Source organism: Pongo abelii, chromosome Y, assembly GCF_028885655.2.
Source record: "Pongo abelii isolate AG06213 chromosome Y, NHGRI_mPonAbe1-v2.0_pri, whole genome shotgun sequence".
Lineage (NCBI taxonomy): Eukaryota > Metazoa > Chordata > Mammalia > Primates > Hominidae > Pongo > Pongo abelii.
The window spans coordinates 43,793,503-43,808,438 of NC_072009.2; positions in this window are offsets into that span (position 1 = coordinate 43,793,503).

A 14,936-nucleotide genomic window follows, 5' to 3' on the forward strand; every position below is an offset into this window, starting at 1 on the left:
CTGAGATGCTTTACAGCCCTAGACCCTAAAAGGTCAAAAGGCTGTCTTTTTCTCAATATACATTTTATTACCCAATCTGCTTCCAACATGAAATAAAACTCCAAAAAATAAATTCTGGCCATCAAACCCCACAACAGGACTTAATTAACCTTGCCTTCAAGGTGTACAATGATAGAAAAAAGTTGCAATTCCTTGCTTCCACTTTGAGACAAACCCTTAACCACACCTCCAGCACACAAGAACTTCCAAATGCCTGAACCACAGTGGCCAGATGTTCCTTCTCAACCTCTTCCCCCAGGAGCTTGCTACAAGTACCGGAAATCTGACCACCAGGCCAAGGAATGCCTGCAGCCCAGGATTCCTCCTAAGCCATGTCCTATCTGTGCAGAACCCCACTGGAAATCAGAGTGTTCAACTCACTTGGCAACCACTCCCAGAGCCCCTGGAACTCTGGCCCAAGGCTCTCTGACTGACTCCTTCTCAGATCTTCTCAGCTTAGCAGCTGAAGACTGACACTGCCTGATGGCCTTGGAAGCCTACAGGACCATCATAGACACTCTAGGTAACTCTCACAGTGGAGAGTAAATCTGTCCCCTTCTTAATCAATATGGAGGCTGCCCACTCCACATTACCTTCTTTTCAAGGGCCTGTTTCCCTTGCCTCCATAACTGTTGTGGGTATTGACAGCCAGGCTTCTAAACCTCTTAAAACTCCCCAACTCTGGTGCCAACTTAGATAATACTCTTTTATGCACTCTTTTTTAGTTATCCCCACCTGCCCAGTTCCCTTTTCAGGCTGAGATATTTTAACTAAATTATCTGCTTCCCTGACTATACCTAGGCTACACCCACAGCTCATTGCTGCCTTTTCCCTGAGATCAAAGCCTCCTTCACATCCTCCCATTGTATCTCCCCACCTTAACCCACAAGTATAAGACACCTCTACTCCCTCCTTAGTGACTCATCATGCACCCCTTACCATCCCATTAAAACCTAGTCACTCTTGCACCGCTCAATGACAATATTTAGAGGCCCTAAGAATCACAAACTATGCTCAGCTCACTCTCTATATGTCTCGTAACTTCCAAAATATATTTTCTTCCTCATGCTCGATGCATATACTTTCTGCTCCCCGGCTCCTTCAGCTGTACTCACTCTTTGTTAAGTCCCACAATTACCATTGTTCCTGGCCTGGACTTCAATTCTGGCCTCCCACATTATTCCTGTTACCACACCTAACCCCCATGACTGTATCTCTCTGATCCACTTGATATTCACCCCATTTCCCCATATTTCATTCTTTCCTGTTCCTCACACAGATCAAGCTTGATTGATGACAGGAATCCACATGACAGGCCTCTCTGCATTGACTAATATTTCTTTTGATTTCTCTCAAAGATTACTCATTGTTTACTGAATGAATTTTGCATATTTTATTACATTTATACTTAATGGATTCAATTTTATGGGTAGTATTTTAAGTGGTGTTTTAATATTTCAAATTCCAATGATTTCTATTCATTATTGCTGATATACAAATAATCAATTGAGTTTTATCTATTGACCCTCTTCTTTGCTTCTTTTTATCTCCATTCAGGTATGGGAAGGTTGGCTCTATTTCACTTTCCCTTCCTGAGATTACCACCTGGATTAACCCACCATGAATTTCAGAGATTTTCCCGGGCTACCACCAGAGGGTGGACAGAGCCTATGCACTGAGCCCGCAGATCCCCCAAACGAACTCTCTGAGGAGCAGTGGGTCCTCACAGTGCCTCGGACAGCGCTTCTTTCTCCTCAGGACACACCAGAGACAGGCCATGGTTGCAGGGTACCTGGGGACACCGGTGGCACGTTCATGGTGAAGACTAACCCTACTTCATCTCAGGACCCGCCCGAGTGTTCGCGGCTTTGGCACACCCGGGGTCGCGTCCACCATGAAGATGAAACCTCTTTCTCATCTGGACGTGTCCAGGAGTGTCCGTTGCTACAAGACTTTTGGTGCTATGACCAGGTGAGAACACAGACGTCTCCTCAGGACCTTCCCAGAAGACGACATGGCATTCATACATCTGAGGGCCAGGTGAGGAAAAGATACTTTGTCTGCAGCACCCAGAACTGAGGAGGCACACTGCCCTGAGCCTTAATTCCCAGCCCTAGCCTCCAATTCTGACTATAAGAAAGTGTCCCTTGAGTGAGTCAGTGACCACACATTGTCACAGCTACCAAAGTGTGGTTTGCAGATCATCTGAGCTTGTTTCTAGGGGAGATTCTGTTACAGAGAAAGGAGAGGTGCTGAGTGGAACCACTATGACTGGCTGAGGACAGGGGAGAAATCACAACCTCCAACAACACTTTTTTTCATGCTTTAATGACTAATTTTTCTTAGAGAACTAAAGTAGTTCAAACAATATAGAAAAATTTAAAGTAGGTATATGAGAACTTGAAGTATTATTTAAGTTTAAATATATGATATATGAGTGGTTAGCAACATTTTTTCTTTTCCTGAGACAGTCATAGTTTAGCTGAGAGTGGATTTCTAATGGTGATGAAAATGTCCACTTTATGAAGATTGATATCCTACATTAGATGAGATGTACTAACAATATCAAATTTTGATATTATACCATAAATTAATTGAAGAATTCTGAGCCAAATATGAGTGACAAATGGTCCATGACACAACCCTACTCAGGAAATCCTGAGAACATGTGCCCCAGGTGGTGTGTACACAGCCTATATTTATGCATTTTAGGGAGACAGGAGACATCAACCAAACATACGTAAGAAGTACATTGGTTTGGTCGAGAAAGGATGGGACACTTCAAAATAGTGATGGTGTGGGGCTGCACTTTCAAGTTACAGTTAGATTTATATATGTTTTCATTGGCAGTTGTCTGAAAGAGTTAAGTTATTACCTAAAATACTAAAATCAACAGATGGGAATGATTGGGTTACAATGAATAGTAAGTGCTGTAGAGACCAAAGTTCCAAAGTTCTATCATGATGATGAAGACTCCATGTAGTAGGCTTGAGAGAATAAAGGTAAATATTCCTTATCAGACTTAAGGTATGTGTTGCTGTTAATGATGGTCAACTTTTTCTAAAGTTCAAAAGGGAGGAGCGTGGAATGAATCACGTGCTTTCTTGTCGGGAATTGTACCACTTTTAGAATGCCCTTGGTCAAAAGGAGGGGTCCATTCAGATGACTGTGGTGGGTGGGGGGAAGTGAGAGTTAATTTTTTTTACAAGTGTTTCACTTCTATTTACAAAAGTGTAACCTATTAAATTGTTATACATTATAATTAGACTAACAGAAAAAAGGGATTTTTTAAATCAAAAAAAAAAAAAAACAAACACTAAAAAACCTAAGCCACCACACCTTGCCAGATTTTTCATTTTCTGTTTTTAAAGTTGTCAGGGATGCTTTCCTTGTAAGTCATATACTTGACTCATTGACCATTTGGGTATACTTCTGTTGCTTCCTCAAATATTGTACCTAGTAACCTCCCAAAATTGTTTTTAAGTAAATTTCTTAAATTGTAGCAGTAAACAAAATGAAAAGACAATACCAAAATTGTTTTTAAGTAAAGTTCTTAAATTGTAGCATTAAACAAAATAAAAAGACAATATTAAACAATACTGAGTTTATCACAGGACATAAAATTTTCAACTTATTCATTTTCTTTTTTTTTTTTTGAGACATGGTCTCATTCTTTTTCTCAGCCTGGAGTACAGAATTTCCATCATGGCTCACTGCAGCTCCTAACTACCAAGATCAACTGATCCTCCACCTTAGACTCAGCTATCATCTCTGGCTAACTTTCTGTATTTTTTCGTAGAGACAAAGGTTTGCCATGTTGCCTGGACATGTCTCAAATGTCTGGACTCAAGTGATCTGCAGGCCTTGGCCTCAAAAAATGCTGAGATTATAGGCATTAATAAAATGTTTATGTTAGTGTTAGATAAAAATCAATCTTTAGGCTAAGTTATGAACATGTATATAATGCAATTTTTTATTTATGCCTAATTTTCATCATTTTCTGTGTCAACATAAGTCATTTTAAAGCCACCTTCAAGGGATAAGGCAAAATCACCTATGAATTGGCATGTTTGTTTATTTCTCTGTTTGTGAAAATGTCCTTGGTTTTTTCACAATGCAAAAGCATTTCAACTCTGTTATGCAAAACACAGAAGAGAATCTTCTTTGCAATTAATTTTATAGTTACTTTGCATACAGGAAATGTGCTATCTATAAAAAAGGCTAACTGAACTACAGATCTTAAACATTGAAAAAAATTAAGTTTATTATAATTTATGTTATCCTATTAATCAATTGTATTTATATACAGTCTTGAAAATTTACAACCATCAACTGTTCTATGGCAGTTTCAGGTGAAATGGGAATTTAGAAATTTCTGTGCAGCTGCAGGTGTAGTGAAACAATTAGGTAAAATATGTCCATGCTTTTGGCAGCACTTGTGAAGGGATAGCTCCACATTAACCTCAGTGCTTTTCTTCTCAGCAAAATGACCTGAGCCGCTCAACATGACTTTCATTGTTGCTGATGTTCACTCATGTTCTCTTTTACCATAAATTTATGACTCTGAAGATATCCATTTGACACTGTGGCATTAGGGCTTTCAAAACCACTGTAGATTTTCTACTCTTCATCCATTATGTATTTAAGTAATTCTGCTTTGACTCCCCCAGAATTTGAGTTAGTCCCCCAGACAGTGCAGTACAGGTTCCAATATAGCAGCAGAGACTCCATTCCAAGGCCGTCCTTCACAATTAGCTGCATGATCTTGTGCATTCCAGGGAAGCTGGATGACACAAAGCTTGTTGTTTTACAAATAAAATTATTGTGTTACTTTCAGTTTCATATGGTTTATTTCTAGTGTACAGAAATAGATTTTAGTGTATTGATATTTTATACTGTATGTTTGCTTAATTTGTTTACTAGATTTTATTACTTCTTGTTTTCTTATGATTTTCTGTATATGAGATCATGAGATCCATGAGTATATAGTTTTACTTTTATTTTTCCACATATGAATACCTTCATATATATTTTTCTTTTCCAATTATTTTGGATGGAACTTCTAGTACTGTATCAAATACAATGATGAAAGTGAGCATCAGTGCTGTGCTCCTCACCTTAAAGATTTTGTTCCCAACAATTCAGATGCTGATTGTTACAGGTTTTGCATAAAGACATTTTATCATGTGAAAGAAATTTGAAGCATGGTTTATTGGATGTTGTTATTATTAAATATGTTGACTAACTTTAAGTATTTTCTGTAACAGTTGAGATGAACATGTAGTGTTTTCCCATCATTTAGTTTACATGGTATGTTGAAAAGGGATGGCTTCAGAATGTTAAAAAACAAACAAACACATAAACAAAACCCCTAAATTTTCTTTCTTTTTTTATTTTGTTATTATTATACTTTAAGTTTTAGGGTACGTGTGCACAATTTGCAGGTTAGTTACATATGTATACATGTGCCATGCTGGTGTGTTGTACCCATTAACTCATCATTTAGCATTAGGTACATCTCCTAATGCTATCCCTCCCCCCCCTACCCCCACCCCACAATAGTCCCCGGCGTGTGATATTCTCCTTCCTGTGTCCATGTGTTCTCGTTGTTCAATTCCCACCTTTGAGTGAGAATATGCGGTGTTTGGTTTTTTGTCCTTGCGATAGTTTACTGAGAATGATGATTTACAATTTCATCCATGTCCCTACAAAGGACAGGAAATCATCATTTTTTATGGCTGCATAGTATTCCATGGTGTATATATGCCACATTTTCTTAATCCAGTCTAATGTTATTGGGGATTTGGGTTGGTTCTAAGTCTTTGCTAGTGTGAATATTGCCACAATAAACATATGTGTGCATGTGTCTTTATAGTAGCTTGATTTATAATCCTTTGGGTATATAACCAGTAATGGGACAGCTAGGTCAAATGGTATTTCTAGTTCTAGATTCCTGAGGAATCACCACACTGACTTCCACAATGGTTGAAGTAGTTTACAGTCCCTCCAACAGGGTAAAAGTCTTCCTATTTCTCCTCATCCTTTCCAGCACCTGTTGTTTCCTGACTTTTTAATGATTGTCATTCTAACTGGTGTGAGATGGTATCTCACTGTGGTTTTGATTTGCATTTCTTTGATGGGCAGTGATGATGGGCATTTTTTCATGTGTTTTTTGGTGGCATAAATGTCTTCTTTTGAGAAGTGTCTGTTCATGTCCTTCGTCCACTTTTTGATGTGGTTGTTTGTTTTTTTCTTGTATATTTGTTTGAGTTCATTGTAGATTCTGGATATTAGCCCTTTGTCAGATGAGTAGGTTGTAAAAATTTTCTCCCATTTTGTAGGTTGCCTGTTCACTTTGATGTTATTTTCTTTTGCTGTGCAGAAGCTCCTTAGTTTAGTTAGATCCCATTTGTCAATTATGGCTTTTGTTTCCATTGCTTTTGCTGTTTTAGACATGAAGAACTTGCTCATGCCTATGCTCTGACTGGTAATGCCTAGGATTTCTTTGGGGGTTTTTTATGGTTTTAGGTCTGACGTTTAAGTCTTTAACCCATCTTGAATTAATTTTTGTACAAGGGGTAAGGAAGGGATCCCATTTCAGCTTTCTACATAGGGCTAGCCAGTTTTCCCAGCACTATTTATCAAATAGGGAATCCTTTCCCCTTTGCTTGTTTTTCTCAGGTTTGTCAAAGATCAGATAGTTGTAGATATGCAGCATTATTTCTGAGGGCTCTGTTCTGTTCCATTGATCTATATCTGTTTTGGTACCAATACCATGCTGTTTTTGTTACTGTAGCCTTGTAGTATAGTTTGAAGTCAGGTAGCATGAAGCCTCCAGTTTTGTTGTTTTGGCTTAGGATTGACTTGGTGAGGCGGGCTCTTTTTTGGTTCCATATGAATTTAAACTATTTTTTTCCAATTCTCTGAAGAAAGTCATTGGTAGCTTGATGTGGATGGCATTGAATCCATAAATTACCCTGGACTGTATGACAATTTTCACAATATTGATTCTTCCTACCCATGAGCATGGAATGTTCTTCCATTTCTTTTTATGCTCTTTTATTTCATTGAGCAGTGGTTTGTAGTTCTCCTTGAAGAGGTCCTTCACGTCTCTTGTAAGTTGGATTCCTAGATATTTTATTCTCTTTGAAGCAATTATGAATGGGAGTTCACTCATGATTTGGCTGTGTGTTTCTCTGTTTTTGGTGTATAAGAATGCTTGTGATTTTTGTACGTTGATTTTGTATCCTGAGACTTTGCTGAAGTTGCTTATCAGATTACGGAGATTTTGGGCTGAGACAATGGGGTTTTCTAGATATACTCTCATGTCATCTGCAAACAGGGACAATTTGACTTCCTCGTTTCCTAATTGAATACCCTTTATTTCCTTCTCCTGCCTAATTTCCCTGGCCACAAATTCCAATGCTATTTTGTATTGGAGTGGTGAGAGGGAGCATCCCTATCCTGTGCCAGTTTTCAAAGGGAATGCTTCCAGTTTTTGCCCATACAGTATGATATTGGCTGTGGGTTTGTCATAGATAGCTCTTATTATTTTGAGATATGTCCTATCAATACCTAATTTATTGAGACTTTTTAGCATGAAGTGTTGTTGAATTTTTTCAAAGGCCTTTTCTGCATCTATTGAGATAATCATGTGGTTTTTGTCTTTGGTTCTGTTTATATGCTGGATTATATTTATTGCTTTGCATATATTGAACCAGCCTTGCATCCCAGGGATGAAGCCCACTTGATCATGGAGGATAAGCTTTCTGATGTGCTACTGGATTCGGTTTGCCAGTATTGTATTGAGGATTTTTGCATCAATGTTCATCAAGGATTTTGGGCTAAAATTCTCTTTTCTGGTTGTGTCTCTGCCCTTCTTTGATATCAGGATGATGCTGGCCTCATAAAATGAGTTAGGGAGGATTCCCTCTTTTTCTATTGATTGGAATATTTTCAGAAGGAATGTTATCAGTTCCTCGTTGTACCTCTGGTAGAATTCATCTGTGAATCCGTCTGGTCCTGGCTCTTTTTGGTTGGTAAGCTATTGATTATTGCCACAATTTCAGAGCCTGTTATTGGTGTATTCAGAGATTCAACTTCTTCCTGGTTTAGTCTTGGGAGGGTGTATGTGTTGAGGAATTTATTCATTTCTTCTAGATTTTCTAGTTTATTTGTGTAGAGGTGTTTGTAGTATTCTCTGATAGTAGTTTGTATTTCTCTGGGATCAGCGGTAATGTCCTCTTTATCATTTTTTATTGTATCTATTTGATTCTTCTCTCTTTTCTTCTTTATTAGTCTTGCTAGCAGTCTATCAATTTTGTTAGTGGTCTATATTTTCAAAAAACCGGCTCCTGGATTCATTGATTTTTTGAAGGGTTTTTTGTGTCTCTATTTCCATCAGTTATGTTCTGATTTTAGTTATTTCTTGCCTTCTTCTAGCTTTTGAATATGTTTGCTCTTGCTTTTTTAGTTCTTTTAATTGTGATGTTATGGGGTCAATTTTGGATCTTTCCTGCTTTCTCTTGTGGGCATTTAGTGCTATAAATTTCCCTCTACTCACAGCTTTGAATGACTCCCAGAGATTTTGGTATGTTGTGTCTTTTTTCTCATTGGTTTCAAAGAACATCTTTATTTCTACCTTCATTTCGTTATGTAACCAATAGTCATTCAGGAGCATGTTGTTCAGTTTCCATGTACTGGAGCAGTTTTGAGTAAGTTTCTTAATCCTGAGTTCTAGTTTGATTTCACTGTGGTCTGAGAGACAGTTTGTTATCATTTCTGTTCTTTTACATTTGCTGAGGAGAGCTTTATTTCCAACTATGTGGTCAATTTCAGAATAGGTGTGGTGTGGTGCTGATAAAAATGTATATTATATTGATTTGTGGTCGACAGTTCTGTAGACGTCCTTTAGGTCAGCTTGGTGCAGAGCTGAGTTTATTTCCAGGGTATCCTTGTTAAATTTCTGACTCGTTGATCTGTCTAATGTTGACGGTGGGGTGTTAAAGTCTCCCTTTATTATTGTGTGGACGTCTAAGTCTCTTTGTAGGTCACTCAGGACTTGCTTTGTGAATCTGGATGCTCCTGTATTCAGTGCATATGTATTTAGGATAGTTTGCTCTTCTTGCTGAATTGATAATTTTACCATTATGTAATGGCCTTCTTTGTCTTTTTTGATCTTTGTTCGTTAAAAGTCTGTTTTATCGGAAACTAGGATTGCAACCCTTGCCTTTTTTTTGTTTTCCATTTGCTTGGTAGATCTTTCTCGATCCTTTTATTTTGAACCTATGTGTTTCTTTGCACATGAGATGGGTTTCCTGAATACAGCACACTGATGGTTCTTGACTCTTTATCCAATTTGCCAGTCTGTGTCTTTTAATTGGAGCATTTAGTCCATTTACATTTAAAGTAAATACTGTTATGTTTGAATTTGATCCTGTCATTGTGATGTTAGCTGGTCATTTTGCTCATTTGTTGATGCGGTTTCTTCCTAGCCTTGATGGTCTTTACAATTTGGCATGGTTTGCAGTGGCTGGTACCGGCTGTTCCTTTCCATGTTTAGTCCTTCCTTCAGGAGCTCTTTTAGGGCAGGCCTACCCTAAAATGCTGACAAAATCTCTCAGCATTTGTTTTTCTGTAAAGCATTTCATTTCTCCTTCACTTATGAAGCTTAATTTGACTGGATATGAAATTCTGCATTGAAAATTCTTTTCTTTAAGAATGTTGAATATTGGCCCCCACTCTCTTCTGGCTTGTAGAGTTTCTGCCAAGAGATCCACTGTTTGTCTGATGGGCTTCCCTTTGTGGGTAACCTGACCTTTCTCTGTGGCTGCCATTAACATTTTTTCCTTCATTTCAACTTTGGTGAATCTGACAATTATGTGTCTTGGAGTTGCTCTTCTCGAGGATTATCTTTGTGGCATTCTCTGTATTTCCTGAATCTGATTGTTGGCCTGCCTTGCTAGATTGGGGAAGTTCTCCTGGATAATATCCTGCAGAGTGTTTTCCAACTTGGTTCCATTTTCCCTATCACATTCATGTACACCAATCAGACATAGATTTGTCTTTTCACGTAGTCCCATATTTCTTGGAGGCTTTGTTTGTTTCTTTTCATTCTTTTTGCTCTAAACTTCCCTTCTCACTTTATTTCATTCATTTCATCTTCCATCACTGATACCCTTTCTTCCAGTTGATCTCATCAGCTCCTGAGGCTTCTGCATTCTTCACATAGTTCTCGAGCCTTGGCTTTCATCTCCATCAGCTCCTTTAAGCACTTCTCTGTATTGGTTATTCCAGTTATACATTTGTCTAAATTTTTTTCAAAGTTTTTAGCTTCTTTGCCTTTGGTTTGAATTTCCTCCTGTAGCTCAGATTAGTTTGATCATCTGAAGCCTTCCTCTCTCAACTCGTCAAAGTAATTCTCCATCAGCTTTGTTCCATTGCTGGTGAGGAACTGCATTCCTTTCAAAGTGGAGAGGCACTCTGCTTTTTAGAGTTTCCAGTTTTTCTGCTCTGTTTTTTCCCCATCTTTGTAGTTTTATCTAGATTTGGTCTTTGATGATGGTTATGTACAGATGGGTTTTTGATGTGGATGTCCTTTCTGTTTGTTAGTTTTCCTTCCAGCAGACAGAACGCTCAGCTGCAGGTCTGTTGGAGTTATGAATGCTGCTGTCTGATCATTCTTCTGGAAGTTTTGTCTCGGAGGAGTACCCGGCCGTGTGAGGTGTCATTCTTCCCCTACTCGGGAGTGCCTCCCAGTTAGGCTGCTCTGGGTTCAGGGGTCAGGGACCACCTTGAGGAGGCAGTCTGCCCTTTCTCAGATCTCCAGCTGCTTTCTGGGAGAACCACTGCTCTCTTCAAAGCTGTCAGACAGGGACATTTAAGTCTGCAGATGTTACTGCTGTCTTTTTGTCTGTGCCCTGCCCCCAGAGGTGAAGCCTTCAGAGGCAGACAGGCCTCCTTGAACTGTAGTGGGCTTCACCCAGTTGGAGCTTCCCAGCCACTTTGTTTATCTAAGCAAGCCTAGGAAATGGCAGGCACCAGTCCCCCAGCATCGCTGCTGCCTTGCAGTTGGATATCAGACTGCTCTGCTAGCAATCAGCAAGCCTCTGTGGGTGTAGGACCCTCTGAGCCAGGTGTGGGATAGAATCTCCTGATGCACTGTTTTTTAAGCCCATCGGAGTAGTGCTGTATTAAGTTTGGAGTGACCCATTTTTCCTGGTGCCATCTGTCACCAGTTTCTTTGATTAGGAAAGGGAACTCCCTGACCCTTTGCATTTCCTGAGTTAGGCAATGCCTTGCCATGCTTCGATTCACTCACGGTGCACTGCACCCACTGTCTTGTGACCACTGTCTGGCACTCCCTAGTGAGAGGAACCTGGTACCTCAGATGGAAATGCAGAAATCACTTGTCTTCTGCATCGCTCACACTGGGAGCTGTAGATTGGAGCTGTTCCTATTTGGCCATCTTGGCTGCCAGTCAGCATTCTTAAAGAAAAGAATTTTCAACCCAGAATTTCATATCCAGTCAAACTAAGCTTCACAAGTGAAGGAGAAATACAATCCTTTACAGACAAGCAAATGCTGAGAGATTGTGTTACCACCAGGCCTGCCTTAAAAGAGCTCCTGAAGAAAGCACTAAACATGGAAAGGAACACTCAGTAAGAGCCACTGCAAAAACATGCCAAACTGTGAAGACCATCAATGCTATGAAAAGACTGCATCAACTAACGTGAAAAATAGCCAGCTAACATTTTAATGATGGCATCAAATTCACACTTAACAGTATTACCTTCAATATAAATGGGCTAAATGTCCCAATTAAAGGATAGACTGGGAAATTTGATAAAGTGTCAAGGCCCATGAGGGTTCTGTATTGAGGAGACCCATCTCACACGCAAAGACACACATTGGCTCAAAATAAAGGGATGGAGGAAGACTTACCAAGCAAATGAAAAACAAACAATAACAAAAAAAGCAGGGTTTGCAATCTAGTCTCTGATAAAACAGACCTTAATCTAACAAAGATTAAATGAGACAAAGAAGGCCATTCCATAATGGTAAAATGATCAATTCAACAAGAAGAGCTAACTATCCTAAATATATATGCACCCAATACAGAAGCACTGATACTTGTAAGGCAAGTTCTTAGAGAACTAAGCAGAGACTTAAAATGCAACACAATAATAATGGGAGACTTTGAGACCACACTGTCACCATTGCACAGATCAACAAGACTGAACGTTAACAAGGATAACCAGTACTTGAACTCAGCTGTGGACCAAGTGGACCTAATGGACATCTACAGAACTCTCCACCCCAAATCAACAGAATATACATTCTTTTCAGCACCACATCACACTTTTTCCAAAATTGACCACATACTTGGAAGTAAAGCATTCCTCAGCAAATGTAAAAGAACAGAAATTATAACAAACTATCTCTCAGACAACAATGCAATCAAATTAGAACTCAGGATTAAGAAACTCACTCAAAACCACAAAACTACATGGAAAATGAAAAACCTGCTCCTGAGTGACTACTGGGTAAGTAATGAGACGAAGACAGAGAGAAAGATGTTCTTTGAAACCAATGAGAAAAAAGACAAAACATACCAGAATCTCAGGAACACATTTAAAGCAGTGTGTAGAGGGAAATTTATAGAACCAAATACCCACAAAAGAAAGCAGGAAAGATCTAAAATTGACAGCCTAACATCACAATTAAAAGAACTAGAGAATCAAGAACAATCACATTCAAGAGCTAGCAGAAGATGAGAAATAACAGAGAACAGAGCAGAAATGAAGGAGATAGAGACATAAAGAAAAAAACCTGTCCAAAAATAAATGAATCCAGTAGCTGGTATTTTGGAAAGATCAACAAAATTGATAGATCGCTAACAAGGCTAATAAATAAGAAAAGAGGGAAGAAGCAAACAGATGCAATAGACCTTCCCAAGGCTAAACCAGGGAGATGTTAAATCCCTGAATAGATCAATAACAGGATCTAAAATGGAGGCAATAATTAGTAGCCTTCCAACCAAAAAAAGTCCAGGACCAGGCAGATTCACAGCTGAATTCTACCAGAGTTACAAAGAGGAGCTGACACCATTCCTTCTAAAACTATTCCAATCAATAGAAAAGGAGGGAATCCTCCATAACTCATATTATGAGGCCAGTATCATCATGATACCAAAACCTGGCAGAGAAACAACAAAAAAAGAGAATTTTAGACCAATATCCCTGATGAACATTGAAGCAATAATCCTCAATAAAATACTGGCAACCTGAATCCAGCAGCACATCAAAAAGCTTATCCTTTATAATCCAGTTGGCTGCATCCCTGGGATGCAAGTCTGGTTCAACATATGCAAAACAATAAACATAATCCATCATATAATCAGAACCAAGACAAAAACCACATGATTGTCTCAATATATGCAGAGCAGAACTTTGACAAATTTCACAGCATTTCATGCTAAAAACTCTCAATAAACTAGGTATTGATGGGACATATCTCAAAATAATAAGAGCCATTTATGACAAACCCACAGCTAATATCATATTGAATGGGCAAAAACTGGAGCATTCACTTTGAAAACTGGCACAAGACTGGGATGCCCTCTCTCACCACTCCTATTCAGCATAGTGTTGGAAGTTCTGGCCAGGGCAATCAGGCAGGAGAAACAAATAAAGGGTATTCAATTAGGAAAAGAGGAAGTCAAATTGTCCCTCTTTGCAGATTACATGATAGTATACTTAGAAAACTCCATTGTTTCATCCCAAAATCTACTTAAGCTCATAAGAAAATTCAGCAAAGTCTCAGGATACAAAATCAATGGGCAAAAATCACAAGCATTCCTATACAGCTGTAACAGACAAGCAGGCAAATCATGAGTGAACTCCCATTCACAATTGCTTCAAAGAGGACATAATACGTAGGAATCCAACTTATAATGGATGTGAAGGGCCTCCTCATGGAGAACAACAAAGCACTGCTCAACGAAATGAAAGAGGACACAAACAAATGGAAGAACATTTCATGTTCATGGTTCAGCAAGTTGGAAACAATCTCCTTGGAGAATCTGCAAAGGGATATTTGTAAGCCCGTTGAGGCCTTTTGGGAAAAAATGAATATCCCTAGATAAAAACAAGAAAGAAGCTACCTGTGTAACTAATTTGTGATGTGTGTATTCAACCCACAAAGTTAAAACTTTATGTGGATTCAGCAGGTTGGAAATGCTCTTCGTGGAGAATCTGCAAATGGACATTTGTCAGTCCATTGAGGCCTAAGGGGAAAATAAATATATCTCCAGAAAAACTAGAAAGAAGCTCTCTGTGAAACTGCTGTGTGATGTTTGAATTAATCTCACAGGGTTAAAATTTTCTTTTGATTCAGCAGTTTGGAAACACGCATTTTGAGGAATATGCTAAGGGACATTTGAGATCCTGTTCAGGCCTATGGGGAAAAGTCAAATATCCTGAGATAAAAACGGGAAAGAATCTCTATATGAAACTGCTTTGTGATGTGTGAATTTATCTCACAGAGGTAAACTTTTCTTTTGTGTCAGCATGTTGGAAACACTCTTTTTGAAGAAACTGCAAAGCAGCATTTGGAAGCCCACCATGTCCAATGGGGAGAAACTCAATATCCCGAGACAAAAACTAGAGGGAAGCTATCCTTGAAACTGCTATGTGATGTGTGGATTCATCTTGCAGAGTTAAACCTTTTTTTTCTGATTCAGCAGGTTGGAAACACTGTTTCTGGAAAATTTGCAAAGGGACATTTGGGAGCCACTGAGACCTAAGGGGAAAAACAGAACATCTCCAGACAAAAATTAGAAATAAGCTATCTTGAAACTGCATTGTGATGTGTGGATTCATCTCACAGAGTTAAAA